The sequence below is a fragment of the Strix aluco genome, chromosome 1, assembly GCF_031877795.1.
Source record: "Strix aluco isolate bStrAlu1 chromosome 1, bStrAlu1.hap1, whole genome shotgun sequence".
In the NCBI taxonomy this organism is placed as follows: Eukaryota; Metazoa; Chordata; class Aves; order Strigiformes; family Strigidae; genus Strix; species Strix aluco.
Window position 1 is genome coordinate 80,451,960 of NC_133931.1, and position 24,246 is coordinate 80,476,205.

A 24,246-nucleotide genomic window follows, 5' to 3' on the forward strand; every position below is an offset into this window, starting at 1 on the left:
AATTTATCTTTAATACAGATTCATTCCTGTCATCTCGTAATTATCCACCAAGCCGCCTTTATGCTTCTACGTTCCTTGAATTGACATTAGATAGAAATAAAGGATGACATTATCTTCATCATACCCATCCCCAATTCTTTTAACATCCTTTGCTCCCTCTTTTAATGAGTGAAGCATTGTCCTGAGAACAGTCATAAGGAAAGATCTGCAAAGTCATCCTTCCAAAAATGGGAGTCCCTATTCCCTTTTTTCAGAGCCAGAAAGCCTTCAACACTGCATTGTCTAACATCCTCTTCTTTCCCTTTTGTTATTCATTACTGATTTGACTGATATTGCAACATCTTGTCCCATTTGCTCTTGATTCGTTTGGTCTTGTCCCTCTTTTTCATAAAGGAAAGTGTATTTTTGTTCCATCATGGCAACGCTGAAATAGAACACAGTTTTCTTCTGGTACTATGATGTGATAATTTTATTATTTTTGTTACCATATTAAAGTTCTGAAATGACAGATTTTAAGAAAATTAATAAAGAAGTAGCTGTGCCACTAATTCAGTCAGCTCCTCTCAAAAAAAAAAAAAAAGTGTTCAGGTGAACTTTAAGCTATGCAAAAGTATGATCAGCAGGGACACAATCACAGAAGGCTGAGGTTGGCAGGGACCTCGGGAGGTCATCTGGTCCAACCCTTTTGGTCAAGCAGGGTGCCAAGAACCACGTCCAGATGGCTTTTGAGTATCTCCAGGGATGGAGGCTCCACAACCTCTCTGGGCAACCTCTGCCAGCACTCAGTCACCCTCCCATTAAAAAAGTGTCTGCTGATGTTCAGAGGGAATCTCCTGTGTTTCAGTTTGTGTCCATTGAGTCTAGTCCTGTCACTGGGTACCACTTGCAAAGAGCCTGGCTCCATCTTCTTTGTACCCTCCTTTCAAGTATTTAGATACATTGATAAGATTCTCCCTGACCCTTTTCTTCTCCAGGCTGAGGAGACTCACCCTTATAGGAGAGGCACTCCAGTCCCTTCATCTTCACGGCCTTTCACTGGACTCTCTCCGGTATGTCTATGTACTTCTTGTACTAGGGAGCCCAGAACTGGACACAGCACTCCACGTGTGGCCTCACCAGTACTGAGGAGAAGGATCATCTCCTTTGACCTGCTGGCAACACTCCTCCTAATGCAGCCCAGGATACCATTGACTGCCTTCACATCACAGGCACATTGCTGGGTCATATTCAACTTGGGTGTCCACAAGAACCCCAGGCCCTTTTCTGCAAAGTTGCTGTCAAGCTGGGTGGCCCCCAGCATGTTCTGGTGCCTGGGGTTGTGGGTTATGTAGCCAGGAGACCTTTGTTATGTCATACGACAGCCTTTTCAAAACATGACATTGAGTTAACTGGAGTGATTTTCAGGCAGTAACGGTGGAGTGGTGAAGCAAAGGGCTTAAGTTCATTCTATTTGCTTACCTTCTCAGCTTCTGTTTTAGTTCAGCAAGTCCTGCTTCATTTTCACCTAATAAATAGGCTGCTTATAGGCAGGCAAACTTAGTAGCCCTGTGTATGCATTCCTCATTGGTTTGTATCTCTTGTTTCTCCTTGCCCTTGCTGCTTTCCTTATAAGTACTTACATCCTTCTAACTGCACTCATGCTGACACGTAAGTTAATGTAAAGCTGGAAGAATTTTTCTAGATCAACAGTTGGAGAGGGAAATGTTACTGCTATGAAGCAGGATGTAGAAAAATAGACATGCCACTAAACCCACAAACACAGTCTGTGGAGAATGCATCAGTGTTCAAAGAGAAGCAGCTTTCCACTTCCCTAAAAGAACTCGCAGGATTTGTCATAGCAGATCACATTGCTGCTCTGTGAAATCCAGCATGCAGCCTCCAGCACCGGCCAATACCTGACACTACACAGAAAAGTGAGTAGCTGCATATTGCACCTGGCTAATCTTGAGAGATTTGCTCTTTAATTGCTAAGCAGAGCAGAAAAGAAACACATTAAAGTTCCTCTTGGGCTATGTAAGTCATTTTGCTTATGTTTAAATTTAGCAATATAGACACCTTCAGGTGACACTGCATTAAATGTAGTCAATTAGAATTAGCTTCTTGCATTTACTTGATAGAGCCAATTTAGATAAATGTTCGAGTAGCTACAAATAATATAGCCATGTCTCCCATAAAACCTAACAGTTACTGATGCGACATCCCTAGTCACTACATGAGCAGCTAATGCTAAAGGCTTTGTTTCTTTTTTTTTTTTTTTTTTTCTTTTCTTCTTTCCCCATAGACAAGAAGGGTGCAATCCATGGGCACACAGGACTGCTGAAATTGTGATCTGGGCTTCTGTAAAATTACTGTCCTTACAATAAGGAGGTTAGTCTCCTTCTGAAACTCTGGAAATCCCCATGGAACAGACTGCAGCAAACAACAACAAAATATCAGTAATGATTATCACATCTGGTTCTGCAAAATTTTTCTCACCTGTTTATTGTTGCCTCCCCATCTCCCCGCCCTGACCTTGCCCCCAAGTCCTTCTTATCTCCTGTTTCTGTCTCTCCCAGAGAAAACTCACAACAGATAAATTTCCACAGAAAATATCATTCTTTGTACTCTGAAATAATACTCAGGCAGTGATAAAAAACAATGAGGACAGAGGAGCCACATTTTTGTAGTGAATGGTTACAACAACTATCTTTGACAACACAATATGAAAGTCATTTATTCAACCCAACACCAACATAATGTTTTGTGGAAAAAAATGGGAACCCTTCATAAATTACTTCTTATGACTAAATTATGCCACATTCAGCTCACATTTTTCTCAAGTTATCTCATTGGCTTTACAGATTGATGATGGTCTTCATGCCCAAGCCTCCACATTCTACAGGATAAACATTTTCAACCTACTCATCAATCTGTCACATTGCTCACGTTTTATGACCCTCTTCAATTTAGTCACACTACTTTTGTTGGCAGAGCAGGATACAGTGCAATTGGATTTCTCACCCTTTGAGATAAACAAGATGGACTTCATCCTTTCTCAATTATTTCAAGCAGTTTTGCACAGATATGATACTGTATATGGTCTTGGTAAACTGGCGGTTTTTTATAAGACTAATTTTGGTAATTTTTAAATGGACAAAGATTGAATTTGAAACCAGAAGGAAACAATTAAGATTTAATACATTTTCAGGTCACTCACTTCAGCTCACCCACTAAGTACTTCCTGTTGCAATTAGCCTTTCGCTATAAACAAATTCATCGTAGACCACTGCAGCTTACCAACTGAGTCCTTAGACTCAGGAAAGCAAAATTCAAAGGTCTTCTAATTCTAATTGACATTAGTTTTCTGAAATTGGCATCAGAAGAGGCTACTAGCAAGGAAAAGACTAAGAATGCCTACTAGCTTAGGGCAGTGTTATCTCACTATGATTTTCCCCAGCAAGGTACTGGCAGATAGTATGTGTCCAAATAAAGAGGGATTGCTATTTAGCATCAGTGGTTTTATTTTCATTGCTGCCAACATTTTCTTAGTTGTCAAATTACTGCCTGCTTTTTCCATAATATGTTTTGGAAAAAGTCATTTATTATTTGGTGTATTAGTCATGTAGTAAACACATACTGTCAAATCCTTTCAGATCTTTGTAATCAACAGAGAACTTGATATCCAGCCCATTACAGAAACAAGAGCTATTTCCAGTTCAGCACTTCTCCCTTCCCATCTCTGCTACCTATTTTGTTTACAAAAGCTCCTATTTGTAAATGCTTTTATCTACTATGTGTTGCACTAAGAGACAACAAGCTACTTGACTGCACAAAGAACTAAAGAAGTTGCCAGGAACCTCTCACTCATCCTCTCCAATACAGGGAATTTGAAAGGAGGGTATGGTCCTTAGCCAAATCAGAACGTTTTCAATCATCTGGAACATCTTTAGATGGGCCATAAGTATGGATCTGGGTTTTTTTAACCTTTAAGTGATTAAGTTGAAAAGTTTCATATTCAGTACATTTAGTGAAATACGAATTACACACAAAAATTAAGCCAAACTAAGTTGGAAATTACAATGCAATTGGTAAAAGCTAATACTTACATCTTCACAAATGTGAAGATTTCTTCACAGAAATAATACACTCTGAATTCTTCACTTTGATAAATTAGTGAGTAGCAACGCCATACAAGCAAAGATAACTAACTAGCCTTTTCAAGTTCATGTCCACCCAACTTAATTTAAATACATTTAAATGTACAGGACTAGAAACTCAGTAGAATAGCCTAATGTCTAAATGTCTACCTGTGTTTGCAATATTTTTTTTTTGGCTGATGCAAATCATAGAATCATAGAATATCTCGAGTTGGAAGGGATCCACAAGGATCATTTGAGTCCCACTCCCTGCTTCTTGCAGGACTGTGTAACACTAAATCAAATGACTAAAAGTATCTTCCAGGCACTCCCTGAACTCTTGACAGGCTTGGTTGCCATGACCACTTCCCTGAGGAGCCTGTTCCAGTGAGTGACTCCCCTCTCAGTGAAGAGCCTTTTCCTAATGTCCATACTGAACTTCTGATGCAGCTCAGATATTACAAGCTGATATGAGTAGAGAAATTCTTATGCCTGTATAAAACCCACAAGCCTGGTCTAAAAGCTCAGTCCTGCATAGTCTTGTGTCATCAGGTAAGAAATGTACAGACCTTATCTGTCAGGAGTCTATAAAACACCACAATTGTTATACTGACAATTAAAAGCTCCAAAATACTAATGTTTCAGTACAGTGCTCAACGTGGCTCAGTCTGTCTTCAACGGGATTCAGAAAATTACAGCTATACACTACTGAATTTCCCCTTCTCTTATATTCCTCCTGACACCCAAAAAAGACAGACAACCCCATTTCAACATTTCCAGTAAACTCTACTCCCCACCATCACTGTACTGCTTCCCATTTTCCTTTATGGCCATCCCCATCTCCTTAAACTGCTGTTGTCAGTTTGGCTGCCAGTGCTGATCACATCAGATACCCTAGAAATGGTTGCATTCAAAAAGGATAAAAAAAAAAAACCAACACAAGGTGGGATACTCAAAGGAAAGGATTGTATTATGCTTATCTTCTAGGAAACAGAATCCTGAGGGTAAACATTCAAAAACTGTCTCTGGAGCTGTAGTGACTCACACCTCAAGTAACCCTTGTTTGGAAGTGTGAGGGGATCACATTTTGTGTGGCATCACTTGATCTCAAGTAGGATCAGCGCTGATAACTAGATGGGAAGCAATAGCTATCTTGCCTCTGCAGTAGAAAGCCACCAAAGTATAGAACTTTTGAAAAGATGTTCACTTTTCAGATTAAAAAGTTAATTGAGGCCTAAAGCTAATTTCTCTAAGACTTGGGGAGTGGCAGAGAGAATCAAACACAGGAAGCAGTATTGTTTACAGGCTTGACTCTAGTAGCCAGGTTTCCTGTCAGAGCCAGGTGACTGATCCAAAACTTACCTCTCTTTTACAGAGCAAACCTGTTCTAGCTTCAGCGGGACTATGCTATTTATACATTAAGACTGTAGCACAGATAAAACAGCATTACATTTTGTAGCAAAGTGTAATTCTTCATGGCATATTGCAAGAAAAATTTAGAAAAACCAAATCCAGTGAAAAATCTGATGTTGCATTTCTTACCCAAACCTGAAGAAAAAGGAAATCTGGTAATAGTTATACAAAACAAGATGAGAAGGTAACTTTTTTTAATATAGCAATTATTTTCCCTGTTCTACTGAACTACTGTACAGACTCCTACACAGCTTTCAGGATGTTTATTTACTTTCTAGTTGCATACTTAGTCATTTTCATTTCTTTGTCTGTAAGGACAAAGCATACTGACAGAGATCCATCCTAACTGCTCCTGCCATCAGAAGAGATGAATATGCCATACTCGGGCAGCTCTGCAATTGCACAGCTATCAAGGAACTGTCACTGCCATGTAAGCGGCAGCAGCTGCAAGGCCGCTCTAAATTGAGCCAAGGACTGAAGAGGTCTGTGATACAGATGAGTAACAAAACGATGCTATAGTTTCCGTATTGCTCCTCATCACCCTTCTGGAGTCCTCAACCTTGGAGGCATTCGCGTTCAGGGTAAGTGACAGCCAGCCTTCCTCTCCTCCCATCGGGCTGCAAAAGTAACAATGGGGTATGTTTTGAGTGAACAGGATTCAACACCCATGCATGGTCAGCTTCTCAGAAAATTGCTTCTTAATTTTGCTACCTAGTTCAAACCATTAGTCTTGACCTTCACCTTTCACTTACAAGTTCCCAACCCCGATTTATTCCTCTTGCATCTCTTCCCAGTATAGAAAAATTTATAATTTTCCATGTCAGTGTTATTCAGCAATTCAACAGCTCCTTAAAAAGCTAATTTAGGATTAAATACCACTTCTGTCAAATGTTATATAACTTTTCCTATTTAAAGGCAGTATCAGTGCAAAGTAATTTATTATTTCAGATTATCAACACTTCAAAATAATGTCTTCATCATTAAATTTCACACTCATAAGCATCCTTGATATCCTTAATAAACTTGCTACAGATAACTTGGAGTTCTCCTCTGGATGGTAGTGGAAGAAAATCAGTTTTCCACATCTTATATGCACTGTCTTACATAACTCTTTAGAGGTGGTCCCCACATCAGTACTCATGGCAGCAAAACATTTGAAATTTGAGGGTCTAACAACAGTGCTGCTATTCATGGAACAGAGTCCAACTGCCAAACTAACACAGAAAACTTAACCTTTTTATTATTTTGGGGGCATTGACAAAACTCAAATTGCTTGAGTGAGGTCTCCATGAAAGCATGCATGAGCAAGCCAATGTTCTGCCATCAGCTTCATGCTAACCTCAGTTGAGTATCTTGCTAGATACACATCATAGTAGCAGACCATATGCATCAAGGTCTTTACCCCAAACCAAATCCCATTTCCTTATCATGATATATGCGGACAGTTCCTAAACCAAATCAGAGCATGTTCATGCTAATATCTCTTACCACCACAGTTATTTCTACTGGCTGACATAACCAAAACAACAAATCCCCCCCTACTGTACCAGCGGTTAGCAGGCAGAGTTGCCAGTTTGACAGCGTAACTCATTCCACAAAGGAATATGAAATTAGACTACAGTAGTCTTGCCAGCAATGTTCCATTGCTAGTCACATCACAAGGCTTCTTCAGTTTAGGCATATCCTTATGAGCCTTTTTAGGTCAAAAGTCACAATGTACGCCTTAGAAATAGGTGTCGATAGTTATATTCAAGCCCCTTAGAATCTCTATACTAGAAAGAACTATCTTCTAAAGGTAGCACTACACACATCTTTTTCAATGTCTCTCTGTAAAAGTCATTTCAGCAGAGCTAGCATGCTGACCCTTGCTATATAAATATGCAAAGCAATCCATCTACCCACTGCAAAGTCTTAAGGAAGGCTGCTAAGAACTACTAATTTCAATAAGCTCTCCCTGAAAGGAAGGTCATGCCTAAGGCTATCTTCTGATACATACGCTCAAACTTAATAGTGTCTTTCACAAATGTTGCAAGCCTACACTGAAATGTCTTGAGTTTGTCTCATGTCAAAAATAAACCACTATTTCTACGCTATGTAAAAATAAATTATTAAATAATTACATACACAATATCTATATTTATATAGATACAGGAATATGTTTGTTCCTGCCTTCTCTTTCTCTTTTCTTCCTCCTAGGACCAGGGCACTGACTTCTGAACCTCAGTTGGGGGTATTTTGGTGGGTCTTTTTTTTTGTCTGGCTGGTTGGTTGGGGTGTGGGGTTTTTTTCAATAGTGACTCATTTAAATGACTTTTGCAAATAGCAGAAACAACCCATTGTCACATATATTTTGCATGATAGTGGATAACCTGTTCCAGCCTCACGCTTGGGGTGTGGTGGGGAGGTACAGAGGAAGAGGAAAATGAAGGAAGAAGATTGATAAGTAGACTGGAAGTAGGCTGTACCAATAACACCAACAATTTAGGAATAAGCACTATCACGTTTTGATACAACAATGTTTACATTCAGTTATGGTTTTGGAATTCTGAGTTTCTGATACTATAGGGAAACAAGCTTGAAAAAGTTATTCCCATAAGACTAATCTCTCAAGTGTAAGTTTTATACATAATAAAGGCATATGAAAAGTGGGCAAAGACTCAGGCCATATTTTAAAGGCGTTTAAAAGAATCCTTCTAATAACAAGGGTGAGGTTCTGACAGGGAAAGAATTTTCCAACTCATTTACACATGTTCATTAACCCTCACAATTAACACATCATATAATTTAAAAGTTTGGTTGGTTTTTTTCTTTCAATTGAAGCATTTAAGCCCCAACCCTTCTGTCCACCCCCAGTACTATCCATTACTTTAATCAGTTCTGGGTTTTAACCTCTGAAAAATAATTATCATTTTGAGCCTTCTATTACTGACCCTGAATTTTTCTTCCCTTGACTACTTGACTGGTTGTAAATATGTGTTCCATAGCTACACTTGTATATACAGCCAAAAAAACTCCTAAGATACAGCAAGATTTTTTTTTTTTTTTACTTGATGTTTACAAGCTTTACAAAGGTATAGTATTAGAACAAACGGACTGGGGAGGATGCAGACCCCCTTGGAAGTGTTAGGATAATCTCAGTTTTTCAAGATCCTTGGCAAAGAGGGTGGGAAATGTACTTGATTCTGTCTGCATGCTACATAAGGCCATTTTTGCATACCTTAGGGGTAAAGAGTAGGTATAAAGAATTTTGAAGATTTCAATTAAGACCTTGAGATTTTAATTTTGAGATTTAAAGAATATTTAATATTTTCTCACTCTGCCTTTTCTATTTGTCTGAACAGATTTATCTGAAAATCTGTTGAGTGCTAGTTAGCTGAGGTAATTATTCCAACTGCATAAAGAAATGCAAATACTCCTTAGGTAAGTCTAATCTGGAACATAAGCTTCAAAGTTATTCATTTACAAATTTACTGGCTAATTTGTGGCTAAATGGTGAACCAATTAAATAAAGATCCTATATCCTCTTTTCAAAGAGCAGTACTTCCAAGCCAGAACGATAAAGCAATCTGGGATGGGAGCTAATTAGGTTCACCATCTTAATAACACTTGAGATACTTCTGAAGGAGAAAGTCCAGCTGTTTTCTTGGTCAGAAAATAGGTTGGAAATCTATAGGCCATATGTACTAAATGTCTGCTGTAACATATTTGAGCTTTTTCCACTTTAATAACTGTAAAGTTGAATGGGAAAAGGTACCCAGGTATTGGTTGTGAAACCTGTTGCCTAGTCCAAATAAACAGCTGAAACAAGCCAAACTCCATGCAGGGATTTCTGTATTTAAGCTTCAGCTACATGTAAATCTTTCCAACATGTAGAAGACATGGCCTGAGCTTGCATTGCTCATTCATGACTAAACTCCATAGATGCTGCAAGATGCGCCTAGAGCACCACTTGGTCAGAGAAGCAAGACTCAGGAGACTGTGCTGTCAGCTGGTACAGTTAACTGGCAGTCTAGCTATTATCGACATAGGCTTAACTGATCTACTTCTCTACTTTCTGACTTTAAGTGTTAACATACACTGGCTGTGGTGTCCTGAGTTGTATCCCAGCTCACAGACAAAAATCCACCACCAAAAGCTATGTCACTGTTGTGCTCACCAAGGGACACATCAATAGAAGAAATGGTTCATTGTCAATAAAATGCTGCATTTCCTCAAGAAAAGTTACATCAACTATATGTCCACCTCTGAACTGAGTATAACTTTCAAAAGGATTTGTAATGGCTGCGCAAATGGATTAAAAATGGCAACACCACTTTATAGGTCTCAAGCCTGGAACCAGTAGTCCAGTCTGATCACTATTTGTAAGCTGAAGATCCCCCAAAATAGGCCCTGGTCTTACACCTGAGAAAGATAACCCTCGTCCTGAAGAGATAACATGGTCACTTACTTGAAAACTCTGAAATTAAGAAACAAGATAGTTTTGCAGGGAGGACAGAGGCACAGGAGCATTAGCAGCACAACCATCTCGTTATACAAGGATGAATGATTATACAACAGTGAGTAGCGCTTACGTTAATCAGCCAGAGATACATCACTGTATCAGGCAGCTCTGCAGCACCATACCATGACACCTCTCAATCTCTCATTTTCACAGGCTTGTTGAAAGGGAGAGGGGAAATGTTTTCAGCTCGGCCCTTTCCAAGTAAAACCTGAAAAAACAGAGTATAGCTGATAAAGTGACTTCTGCAGGCTTTTTAAGGACAGCTTGTATAAGAGTTACCAGGCAAAAACTGTTTCAGGTATTTCATTGAGACATGGAGACTGAAAGAAAGATCACAATAGTATGGGGACAGGGGGGGATCAATACAGTCTACTTAGAGTAACCTTTATTTAAGACATGTTTGATTAAGGACACTGTCTCGTTTTCATACTTCAGCTAGGCAGACTTTTTTTCCCCCCCAGCAGTGGAACTGATGGGGGGGAGGGCAGAAAGCTTCAACAGGGTTTTCACAAGACTTTAAAATTTCTCAAAGTAGATTATTCTAACAACTTAGAGATCTAAACTGCTGAATCAAGTTTGCTACACAAGTTGACAGACATTAAAAAAAAAAAAAATGCCTGAGCTACACTTGGTTAGGGAAATAAAGTTTAGATTCAGATTTGGTCCTACTTCCTTTAAAAAATTTAGAATAAAGTCTTCATATATTTCTCTCAAAGAAGAAATAGTAGTTAATATTAAGTCATAGCACTAAGAAACTGGCAAGATTTTTCCTCTATCACATTTGTACAGAGCTGCAATTAAAGACTTATTTAAGCAAGAGATCTTATTAATGGGTTGTTACTCTCTATAAAATCTATTTCAGTTCAGTAGCCCTGATTAAGTCCCAATTTATAAGACTGGAAAGAGGCCAAAATAGGAAATCGGTATAACTCCTTAACAACATAGATTTTATTTTTTTACGAGAGCAGTTCTGAAATAGATTACAAAGCCTTCTAATGAAAATCAATGGCATTTTAAAGTTAAAGGCTTAAAGCACAATCAAAGATTTAAAATGCCATAAATGGCAACATGTGCTTTAAACGTTGATTTTCTCTTGTGTGCCCAAATTGGCCTGGATGGTTCATAAGCTTAAGGCAAAAAACGTGACTTTCTGAAATGCTACTACCTGGCCTGGGCTAACGAACAGTCTTCATAAGCCCACATGTGGAGCACTAGGTAACATCCAATAGACTATCCGCTGCTGATGTGAAGTTTTGTTTTCTTTGCACCCACCCTTGGCATCCCCTCCCTGAGCACCTCCTGTCCTCGGCTCGCACTGTACTGGCACCATGCCCTTCCTCCTTGCAGCTCCAGGACTGACAATGGGCATCAACACAACTCTGGCCCTGGGGGCTTCACCAGATAATGCTTTAAATGGATATGGGTCTGCTTTAGCTGTAGCTGCAAATATTGATAAGGGTCAGGAGGACTATTTCCTATAGCCGGACACTGACTCTGCAGTGACCTATTTTCTACAGCTTAACAGGAGCTTCTTTGCTACAGCTTAATGCTGACTCTTGACGATGTGCTTTAACCATATTGTGATGAAGGCCTAAATGAAATAAGCAGTCCTTGTGCAATCACCCTGTGAGCCATTTAGAAAAGAAAAAGTGACTGAACAGACTGCAAATACATAAAACCAGCCCCAAACTGACCTGAGACCAAGAGGGAAGCTTCCCCCTCACGCAGACAGTAGCGCACCACCCCCAGAGAAGAGCCAAAGATGTCAACTCTCCCCTGCCCCACTGTCCTCAAGGAAGACTAACTCCACTGATCTCAGGACCCAGGGGGATGTTTCATGATTGAGCATGACACAAAAGGGGTCGATGCAAGGACGTTTATGAACAACTTTAAGCATATTGTTAATGAGGTTTTTTGAGTCCAAGATAACCTGGTATTATTAGTCCAATTAAAATGACACTTCTTGATTACACTGCTACAACTTCAATTAAACTAACAATAAATTCATGGCTTCATACGCAAGGTGTGCTTCTTTGACCTACAAACTATATGGGGTGTAGTACAACACTGTACACTTCTAACCATGATTGCTTAGCTTCTGCTTTCTGTACTGATGAAGACCACACAGTCCTGTACTTTCCCAGCACTACTCCCCTTTCCTGCTCTCCTTTCAAAGTGGTAGAATAACTGCCACAGTAGCATCAGTGTCCTTCCTGTGCCTCCTCTCTGCCGGTTGGAGAGAAAAACCAATCCCTACCAAAACCAAAAAGCACACACCACCTATTTCTCCATCTGCAGCTAGCATGAGCACTGATCCCAAGGCGTTCCCCAACAAAACTTTACCACAGAAAGAAGGGATGCACACTGCATTGATGCAGTCAAATGCACACACAGGGGTGTGGTGCGTGTAAACAGTAGAGATGGTTTTTTCATGTACTCATTGCACTGAAAATACATATGCTCTGGATAAACATCTTAACTTCAAAACATGAATTCTCATGATTCTGAATGAATGAACACTGAAATGAACACCAAATACTAAGAACACACAGAAAATTGACTTCCAGGGATCACCTTTACCTCAGTATGAGGAAGTCTGTGGTGTGCAGTATCTAGCATCCTTTGGAGTTCCCTTTACAGAATTACAAATTTATGAGATCAAGGAAACTGTGTTAGCTTAGGAACACTATTCCTTCCTGTATCATAGGAAATCAGTAACATTAGTGTATTATTCTGACACATAAGTAGCTTTTAATCTCTAGCAAATGTCCCACCTGCAGAAACAATTAACATTTTTGACCTTTGTATCACAGATTGAATTCACATGAATTCAAACTGACCCTTCTCTGTATGAACTAATAATTTCCTTTTACTCCTATTCAACATATTAAAATGTTATTTTATACATAACATATGTATCCATTACCAAACAACACCACTGAAGTAAGTTAAATTTGCTTCTGCTTATTCAACCTGTTCATGAACACACACTTCAAACTACTCTGGCCTTAACTACAAACAGAAAACAAGAGTGGCAAATATTCACATTCTAGGTCTTCCTTGATCTACTGAATACTAGTCTATCAAATACAACTATAAAGAGAGGTTTCAAAAATTTTCTAGCATTTTTTCTGATTGATTGTGAAGGTAGAGGGCTGTTCTACAAAACATGCACAATCTCAGGTAATTTACACTACTGTGTCATCAAGGAGAAAGTTCAATTTTCAGCTGTGAAAGACAAGTTCATTGCCTTTCTTCTTTTCCAATTCTGTACATGGCAGCAACACACAGACAAATTCAAAATTAGTATTTGTTTAGGGAAATATTTGCAGAGCAACAAGTAGCACACCAAAAATTAAGTCAATTGTCACAGAATTTTAGAAGCAATCTGAATTTTAATGTATTTTAACCCATCAGAGAACTGTCCCCTATGCACTTACAGTCCTTATTATTTGTAACTGGTGTCATTTTCACTTGTTGCAAAAAAAGGCCCCCTCTGAGAACAGAGTCCTTCCAAACTCACTAAAAAGACAGATGTTAATCTATAAATACCTATATATACACTCTTTAGCCAAATCATATCAATGCCAGAGAGTACACTACATGAAATTACACCCTCCCAAAGTAATCATTTGTATGTCCATAAAATATTATAAGTAGGAGCTTATGGAAGAGATGACAAATAAAATCCCGAAGCACTTTCAAAATAAAGACCACAAACACCCCTACACTAAGTTCAAATAATCAAGACAATTCCCAGGGGAGAGGGATGCAGCAGAAAGAGCTGGAGAACGAACTCCACCAAGAACATGAAAGTTTGCAGTAGCACCAGCAGTACCTGAGCACCTTCTCCACTAAAAGGAGCAGAACAGAACGGAAGTATAAGGAACAAGCCACAGTTAATGGCCTCCTAACACAATGGGTCATGTGTTTCATCCCTAGTTCCTCCCACTTCACCCCCCTGCTTTTTTCCCCAGTGTCCTCCCAAGCACAGCTGATGAGCAGAACACATCTTGTTCATTGTGGGTGACTCAGGTTTCCAGCTCAGATTTTTCCATCCGAGATCTCAGTTTTGGTAATTACACTGACATAATAAAACCAAGTTCATCTGCACAGGGAGGATTTTATTCAAGTACAATCTTAATTTAGAAGAAACAGCAGAAGTACTATCACATTCAAACAGTACAGGAAACAGTCATACAAAAATTAAGGAAACTGCAATACTTCTTCCCCTCCCTCCCAATCTCTTAAATAGCATTGTCTAAAACCTATAGTTTCTTCTCGTTTAATTTACAAGTTTTATCTTACTTTACTCTTGCAACTGATGAAAAAGCCTGCATAAGAGAACAAGAAAACAATATCAAGATAATTGTATACTATTGCATATAATGAAACTAACTGAAGCCCAGGCTGCTTAGGTTTCTGTTTAAACACATTTTTTTCCTTAAGGAGCAGTGAATAGCCTTTTCCTTAAACATAATTTGAGGCAGACTGGAACCTTCTTGTTTTATATTAAAATGACACCCTAAATACAAATTATAATTTTTTAACATAAATCCATCACTACAGCCATTGCTGCAAAAACAGCTACAGGAGACAACTCTCTGTATCAGCTGTCCCCTAGGCTGCTCTCACTCTCTAAATTGCTAGGAGAGAGCAGTAGTGACAGCCCTCTCTGTTGATATCATTCTTGGTAAAAAGGGTTGAGGAGAATAACATAAATAGTGACAACAGTTGTCTCGTGGCCATGCTGCTCAATCTCCTAGGGGAAAGGGCAAGTCTCTAAATTTTAGAGACTATTTGCATTCCCAATGTTCCTTTGTATTTTTATTTCTGGCAATAGACCTGCACAATATATTAATATATTTAATGAAGGAGTAGCATGAAAAATGGTGATAAGTAAGTATTGTGGTAACCTTAAAAAGCTGTGAACTTCAGCAGAGTTTGTTTTCCTCTTCTCATCCCCAGTTCTGTCTGTTTCTTAATCGCAGCTGTAAAAAGGTAAAAATTCTTACTCTCAAAGTCACCCAGGCAATAATTACCAGGGATGCTACAGTGAATAATTTAATTCAAGGAAGTCTTTCAAAATAATAAAATAATGTATATTTCACGACACAGAGTAATGAGGGGAAAAAGCCCTGATCCCACTGAAAATCATCCAGAGGATATCTATCCATTTAAAGCAAGGAGAAAACATAATAAGGTCTGCAGCTTATTATAGCTTCACCCTGCCCAAACTACTTCAATAGATTTCTTCCCTTAGGGCACACAGTTAGGGACAGCTGTACCAAGGCACTGGCTCTTTGGCACCATGCTCCAGAACCCCTTGACTGTTCTCAACCCTAAATCTCTCCATTAACAGATTTTGCTTTAATTGTTTGTTCAAGTTTTTTCTTCATTACTACAGGAAAAGAATGGATACTTAAACTAAACAGCAATGAGAGTTAGAGTAATATCTTATTAAAAAAATAAAATGAATGTATGCGTACAAAACCAGTGTATTCACATAAAAGATAAGCCTTCATTTTTCCTACACAGAAAGCAAATAATCTATTTAAAACTCTGGAGCTCACATTCCATATGATACAGTCTTAACCACAAAGCTGAGCGATTTCAGTGTTGTATATCTCTTTTCAGATTAGATAAACGTACAGAAGTACGATGTCTACTTCTCATGACAGATCAACATATTGCTTCTTAGTCTTGATGTCCCTTCATGCATAAAACTAACATTTACAAAAATTCTAAAACCAGTTACCCCATTAGCTCTCCATTTCTTTCCCCTAGCACGTGCCGACTCCTACCCTCACCTCAATCACATATTGTCAGTCTGAAGGAATGCCAAGCACCACTCTAATGGTCAATCTCATAAAAAACGCACAGGCAGTCTCTGCATGCACATCTCTTCTAGAGAAGAGTATTTCCCAGAACCAAGGAGCACAAAAGAACGGGATGCTGCTAGGGCATTTTTCCCAAAAAGTTTTTCCACCAGTTGGAATGACAGGGAGCCACCACGGATATTTGCATTTTCTCAAAAATGTAGCCTACTTTAGGTTGAAGAAAAAGCAAAACATTCAGGAAGCTCAATCTTACTGGACTAAAATATATGATATATACACATATATGAATATATGGAGCAGATCATCTTGAGTGCCATTACAAGTCATATAACGGACAACCAGGGGATCAGGCCTAGTCAGCATGGGTTTATGAAAGGCAGGTCCTGCCTGACAAACCTCATCTCCTTCTATCACAAGATGACCCGACTACTGGACAAGGGAAAGGCTGTAGATATTGTCTACCTGGATTTTTGAAAAGCATTCGACACAGTCCCCCATAGGATTCTCATAGAAAAACTGGCTGCCCATGGCCTGGATGAGCGAACGGTCTGCTGGATCAAGCACTGGCTGGATGGACAGTCCCAGAGAGTGGTGGTCAATGGAGCTAAATCCAGCTGGCGGCCAGTTCCTCAAGGCTTGGTGTTGGGACCATTTCTGTTCAACATCTTTATTGATGATCTTGATAAGGACATAGAGGGTATCATCAGTAAGTTCACAGATGACACCGAGTTAAGCCGGAGTGTCGATCTGCATGAGGATAGGGAGGCACTACAGAGGGACTTGGATAGGTTGGATCAGTGGGCCAACATCAACGGGATGAGCTTCAACAAGGCCAAGTGCCAGGTCCCGCACTTGGGCCACAACAACCCCATGCATCGCTACAGGCTTGGGGAGGTGTGGCTGGAGAGCTGTCTGGAAGAAAAGGATCTGGGCGTTCTAACTCACAAGCAACTGAACATGAGCCAGCAGTGTGCCCAGGTGGCCAAGAAAGCCAATGGCATCCTGGCTTGTATTAGAAATAGTGTGACCAGCAAAAGCAGGGAGGTGATAGTCCCCCTGTACTCTCCACTGGTGAGGCCACACCTGGAGTATTGTGTCCAGTTTTGGGCACCTCAATATGAGAGAGATATCGAGGTGCTGGAGCAAGTGCAGAGGAGGGCAATGAAGCTGGTGAAGGGCCTGGAGAACAAATCCTATGAGGAGAGATTGAAGGAGCTGGGACTGTTCAGTTTGAGGAAGAGGAGGCTAAAGGGAGACCTCATCACTCTCTACACCTACCTGAAAGGACATTGTAGAGAGGTTGGTGCTGGTCTCTTCTCGCAGGTAATTAGTGATAGAACAAGAGGGAATGGCTTTAAACTGTAACAGGGGAGGTTCAGACTGGACATTAGGAAAAAATTTTTCACAGAAAGAGTGGTCAGAGAGTGGAATAGGCTGCCCAGGGAGGTGGTGGAGTCACCATCCCTGGATGTGTTTAAGGGTCGTTTAGATGAGATGCTGGGGGATATGGTGTAGGGGAGAACTTTGTAGAGTAGGGCTGATGGTTGGACTCGATGATCCCAAGGGTCTTTTCCAACCTGAATGATTCTGTGATTCTGTGATAATTAGTTTGGGAATTTTTTTCTTGTGTGTCTCCTTATTAGCAATATCCCTTTTGTTCACCAAATAAATGGAAATTTCTCATAAATGTTCAACCTGCCAGTTCTACAGCACTGCTTTTTCTCTACAATTACATTTCACAGAGAAAATGCTTTGTTTTACCTTTTAATTTCTATTATAGTGGCAACAGGGAAATATTAATTATATATTCACATTGCAGCTATGAAATTTAAGCTCTTCCATTCTTTTACAGACAAATGCTCTCTTTTCCAGGTAGAGAAAACACTTTTGAACTGTTTTACAAACTTGTATTACTAGAATAAACAGCTCTGTAATGGCTAAAAGAAGAAAAGCAACAGTTCTACAGTTATTGTGCAGCTTTCCTTGGGCACCAGAAAGTTTGAGTCATCTCAAAAAAAAAAAAAAGCTAGGTGTTTGCTCAGAAAGGTGTAACTTCTTTTGCTAACTATACAAGCTCTTTCCCCTGTTTATTGGCCCACCATTCCATCCATCAAACAGACTAAAAAAACCCACTAAACCACAGAACAGTTTTTGTCATACCTGTGCAGTAAATGGCAGCTCAAACTAGCAATTTCTGACTAACACACAAGTACCACGCAGTATACGTTCCACATATGTAAGTGCAAGACATAAGGAAATAAGTCATGATCATTATCCAGGTACTAACAACAACTGAAGAACAGAAGTAATTGCTGACAGAAGAACAAGAATTTTGCAAAATGTTTAGCGAGGGAAAGCAGACAACAAGGACAAGTGAATGAGGTTCTGAATATGAATTTCCAAGATTTTTCTCTATAGTAATATTTAAAAGTCTGTTCCTGCAAGTCTTTCTCATGCCAGCAACCACACTGATTCTTTTTGATGTCTCATTTAATAAAACCCGTTCCTCAAACTTGGTTTAAGAAAGTAGGAAACAAAGAAGCATCAGAAAAACACACTAAGAAAAAGACAGGAAGAGGGAAACTCATTGCATGCAAACTACAGGCAAGTGAAGGGAACTGATAAATGTAACTATATATACTGTTTCTCAATATTAGAAACGAAAGATTCTTGTGCAGTATAGCTAGAGAGCTATGCTAATGCCACTGCTTAGTAGTGGTTAGTCCTATCAGGATATATCTTGTCACTATAACAGAAAAGTTGCCATCAAGATCAAGAAGAGAGTTACAGAAAAAGAAACTAATTTCCAGTTCCCCTGTTACAAGAAGTTGAGAACTGTGTAGTCCTGAAGTCTTCCTTTAATGTTTCTGCAATAGCCTCTCTAAGTCACTGTTTTCACAGTCATATTTGACATCAAGGAGGAAGCTGAAAAATAAATTTAAGTCCTGATATGACAGCAGCTTCTGTATGAGGTCAACCATGAATATTCTCATGTGCACGGCTTTGAAGTGTCAGGAAGTTACAGAATGAGATATGACCATGTTTAGCACTGATTTTTTTTTTTAAGAAGTTTTTTGCAGCTGATGGTTGTACATACCTAAACCGCATTTGAAGGGGCAAAAGAAGTTAAATAATCTGACCAAGGAAGTATGTTCCGCCTCCACTACCTTCATTTGCAAACCTTTTAGGGTTCTTTTTCCAAAACACTACTAAACACACCCAGAAACCAGTAGAAGTTCTGATGGAAGCAGGCGAGTAGCACACAGGATCCTTCTCTCCTTGTGACTGTCATATTCACTATGTTACAAAAAATCCAAACCACGACACCAAAGGACTTCAAAACATCTCATCTTTGCTTTGCCCTGCACAAAGCCTCAGAGAGAACCAGCTTTCAGCATCATACAATTATAATTGTAGATCCCTATAAAATGGACACATCCAGTCAGCTGCAAGTACTACGAACATCTTGCAAATTAGTAAATTATTTTTTAACACAAGTGGATTTTCTCCTCTAGCAACTAATTTCTAAATGCAAAACAAAAAATATTTAAAGAGTGCCCCAGTACCTACTATTTATCTTCTCTCATTGACACTTTTCCAGAAATCAGTGTTAAAAAAAAAAAAAAAAACCACACACAAAAAAAATCCCTTCCAGCATAATTGTGACTTTGGCTGTTTTATGGAAACTTGTCACATTTTTGACAATCAGCACATACGGAATTATTACACTGACTTAACATCTTCCATAAGCAATTGCTTCACTGTGCCTTTCCCTGCATTCTAGAGTGGCACTTCTGTTATTTAGGGCTACTTTAACATAATTCAATAGACACTGACAACACAACCACATTTGCTTCAGTTAGAAGTCATCTTCCTGTGCACACTGATGTCGTTTTTGATCCTCACTAATAAATTATAGTGAAGATATTTTAGTGACAGATACATACAAATGTCTCCTGTTGTCTAAATCAACCTGTTAACGTACCAGCAACACCCAAGAGTTCAGTAGCTATTTTGCTGTTTAGCACATGTACATAATATGAACTGGTTCATAAGAATTAGTCAGTAAGTACACCTTAATCTGACATTAGCTGTCATAAACGTCTCATCAAATCCATCACTGAGACTATTTCATTATCACCAGAAATATTTTAAAACAAGCATTTGATCATTCAACAGGAACAGACTTCTTATGTGAAAGATGACATTATTCAGAACACTTCATTTTCTTTCCCTAAATGGTTTCTGAGTATCCCCACAAATTCCCATTGCAACATTTCAGGCTATTTTTGCTGTTTGTGTTTGGGTTTCTTATGTGTAGTTTTGTTGCTGTTTTTTAATAAAAGCAATTCTAATTAACGTATACAAACAAAATACTGACCATCTGAGTTGAACAACATATCATTACATGTGCATGTTAGGGACCACCAAAAATGATTTAGTGCACAGAAATTGACACTAAACCAGAAAACTATATACGCTATGAAGACCTCTCATACAGAGGCAGATAAAAGTCATCTAAAGTCTTTAACACATTTTCTATATAATGCAGTTGCATAAAGGATGCTAAAATTAGAAATTAGTGTTTTCCAGTTGATTATTCACAGCTGAACACAAACCTCTGAGCTTACAGCTTTAGGAAACAACATGGTTATAGAAATTCCTTTTAAAAAAAAAAGTTAGTACAATGTACCTTATAAATTTCAACCTTTCGTTTTACTGCAGGTGTTCTCAAGTAGAAAGCATAAAATGAAGACAATGGAGTAACTGTATTTAGGTGCTCTTAGGTATATATAAAAATCAAATTTCATTAGCTATGAACCCCTGCAATCCATAATAGTAATAATGATCCTTTGTCATTGACTATGTTTATGGTTTTTTAAATGGATGATTAAGTATGTAAGACCAAAACCAGCTGAATAAAGGAGCATATTTTCTTAACTGCATCACATCTTTGCTTTTACAGTACACACGCATACAATTTTAATGTTGCTTTTTGCCATGCCACGTAAAGACTGTATTAACAATAGCTTTGAGGATAGTTTAAAACTTCTATACTTGTCACCCAATGCCGATGTTGAAATCTGGAAATCCTTTTGATCAAGTATGCTTTCTAGGGATAGCAATCTTGGTAAGACTTCCAAACTTTCTAAAACATGGTCTCTGAGCATTTAAGTGGACAAAGACCATCCACAAGTAAAGCAAAGCCACCAATTAAATCGTAGGCATATATGCACATGCTTTCTGGCTTCCCCACATATAGATCAATGCAAAGGATGCAGCATGTGGGAGATAACCATCTTCCAGGCACACGCATAATATGGTGATTATTAACATTTGTTTCAGTACTGAAGGGAAGATGAGAACCCTGTGTCAAACACCAACAAAGAGCGTGCCAAAACACAGCCTGTATTCACTTGGAAAGCTTCTTCTTATGGAATATAGTCCCAGTTTTAAGTTTTCATTTTATAAAAAAAATGCTCCTGGCAGATGTAGTCAGGCCCATACTTCCCTTTCACTGTCCCCTGCGTCCCACCCACGCGCTCTCCAAAGGTGGCTGCTGGGTGCTATACTCACAGAGCAGATTTAATATACAACAAATCAGAAGTGCAAAAAAGTGCATAAAGCTCTGGAAGTTCATTAGTATTTCTGGAGTTCTGCTCCTACATCTCAGGCAGTCATCACATATTTGCTATTAACATAAATTTATTCAAATATGAAGAAGCTGTTATAGCAGTTCTCTATCTGCTGTTCTTGAAACATGTTGTGATGATTAAAAATCCCACACACATTGAGAAAAAGTTACAGTGAATAAATTTGTTACAATACCCTCATACCCTATGCTCACTTGCAGTGTTTAAAGCGCATTACGTTAAATTACATCCCCTGATTCTGTACTGGACATTTTTTATCTCTACATATATAGTATACCTATCGATACCTTCAAAGGACTTTTTTTTTAAACCAGAGAAAAATAAGCTTACAACAGGATGCGAATTCTGTGAAAAAGATTCAATGATAAACCACTTTTTTGCCAGAAGGAATGCTGAACTACTGTTGAACATCAACAAAACCAGCAGCAAGGTGAAACTGCCTCTGAGCCTTCTTCCAGTAAAAAATTTCCTTTTGATTTCACACCTCCATGATCATTCCAGGCTCTCAGATCACCAGTGTTAATCAATCATTGATCAGCTGTCAGACTGTGACAGCATGTAATTTTAAGGTTTGCAAGTTTGGCAAATTCTGAGCTGATACAATTCACATTTTGGTAACAGACTATTCCTTGAACCAGGGCATGGCAGTTCTAATAGTCAGATAGAGTGTCCTCTTCTGTCTCCAGTACTAGTCAAAAACAGGTGTTTTCTCTCTAGACTCTTCCCAAGTGTATGGTAGAATCCTGTTTAAGAGTTCTCGATTTTTTTTTCTTCCATTATTTTTCCAAATTTTTTTCAACTTGTTTTTAAATTGACAGCTGCAGCAAACAGTTCTGCCCAACTACCTTTATTAAGGGAGAACCATGTTCTTATATTTTCAACATGTTTCTTGGCTACTGCATTTGATGACGTTTGCCTGCTAGAGGAAGAGAGATAAGAGCTCCCAGTTCATATCCTCCACGCTCCCTGGGATTTATCTTATGCTCATTCAGCTTCCCTTCTCTAGGCGGTAGATCCCAACCACCCACCAGCCTTCACAGGGAGGCTGTTCCATACTCTTGATAATTATTTCCATCTTCTGTACTTTCTTCATCACTGCCCTACTTTTGAATCACTGCATAATTCTGGTGTTCAGGGGGATGAATCTCTCAAACCTGAAATGAGGCCTCTTGAAAACTATTTGACATCATCTTCTTGACCAGCTACAACGAAACAGGTCTATCTTCTATAAACCATGATATTTGACACTAAACATTCTGCTTCTCAGGATCTTCCTTGTTTCATAGAATCATTGTATAAATCATGTTGGAAAGGACTTAGGTGGTCATCTACTCCAGCCTGCAGAAAGCAGTCAACTCTGAATTCAGACCAAGTTGCTCAGGGCTTTGCCAGGCAGGACTTGAAAATCTCGAGGACAGAGATTCCACAACCTTGCCAGGCAACCTCTTCAAATGCTTAATTATCCTCATAGTGAATGGGTATTTCTCCTTAAGTCTGAGCCTCTTATCTTGATATACGTACACTGTTTCTTATCTTCCAGCCAAGCACCTCAGTGAAGAGCCTAGCTGTTTTCTTGATTGCATCCTTGTCTGCATTGGAAGGCTGCCATCAGGTTCTCCCCACCCTTGAAGCATCTTATCCAGGCTGAACAAGCTCCATTCCCTCAGCTTCTCCTCAAAGGACATACGCTTCAGCCTTCAACTGTTTTGGTCGCCCTCCACTGAATATATTCCAGTCGATCAATGGCTGTCTTGGACTGGACTGGGAGGAGGAGGAGAGGTGGCATCCAAACCTCAACACAATATTCCAGGTGTGCTCTGATGAGTGCCGACAAAAAGGGAAATTAAACGCTTTCATCAGTGTACTGTCTAACATAGCCCAGCATGCTGTTAGCTCACAGGGGATGCTGCCAGGGAACACCACAAGACCCTATTTCAGCCTACTGAACTTGAAACAAGTTTGTTCATCTCTTGCCCACCTCTGATGAGCAGTTTGACACAGTTCCCTGGAGAGAGACTGCACTTTCTCGGTACATGTTTGTAACACTGTCCTTGACTAGATTTTCTAGGCGCTACTGCAAAACATGAATTAAAAATGCTTAATAACATTTAAATACAGCAGGGAAACATGTAGTCACTTTCTCAGTTCAGCTTCCATAACCACGCCTGAAGCAGCTCAACTTGATGATCAGGGACAGAGGGAGAAATCACAGGCATAAAAAACCCCTGCCTCACCACAGTGCAACCCTCCTTGTTTTTCCTACAGTGATGGAGGAGTAATTCTACTGTTCATGAGACTGAGGAAAATGAGATTGTAGAAATTTGATTCTGGCTCTGACAGGTATTTGATTGGGGAGATTACAGGTTCTAAAATGTTTGGAATAGAGATTGTACTTGAGCATTGCCTATGTTTAGGGAATACATTTGCCAGACACACAGTAAACAGTGTGGAAGAAGAAAATCTCAGCTAAATAGAATAATAATTCAAACAGCAGAGATGCTTGTCTTAAATTTTGTCAAAAATGCAATTGCTCGCTGTAGTCTGACACGTTAGAGGCTAGGTTCTTTTGCTTGAACTGTTCTTGACAGATTTTAATGTTAATTGGTCTGGGGAAGATGCCAGGCAACCGAAAACATTTGCCGCAAAACAAATGTGAAGGAAATATGGCTCTGGGTGGGGAGTCTCACAATTCACTTACAACTGCAGAATACAAGCACCATTCT

General features: G+C 39.2%; 1 protein-coding gene across 4 annotated transcripts in view; it reads right to left on the bottom strand.

The window, feature by feature from the left end:
- CTNND2 (catenin delta 2) overlaps positions 1–24,246 on the bottom strand; it is a 696,862-nt gene that overhangs the window by 631,353 nt on the left and 41,263 nt on the right. The window lies entirely within an intron of this gene.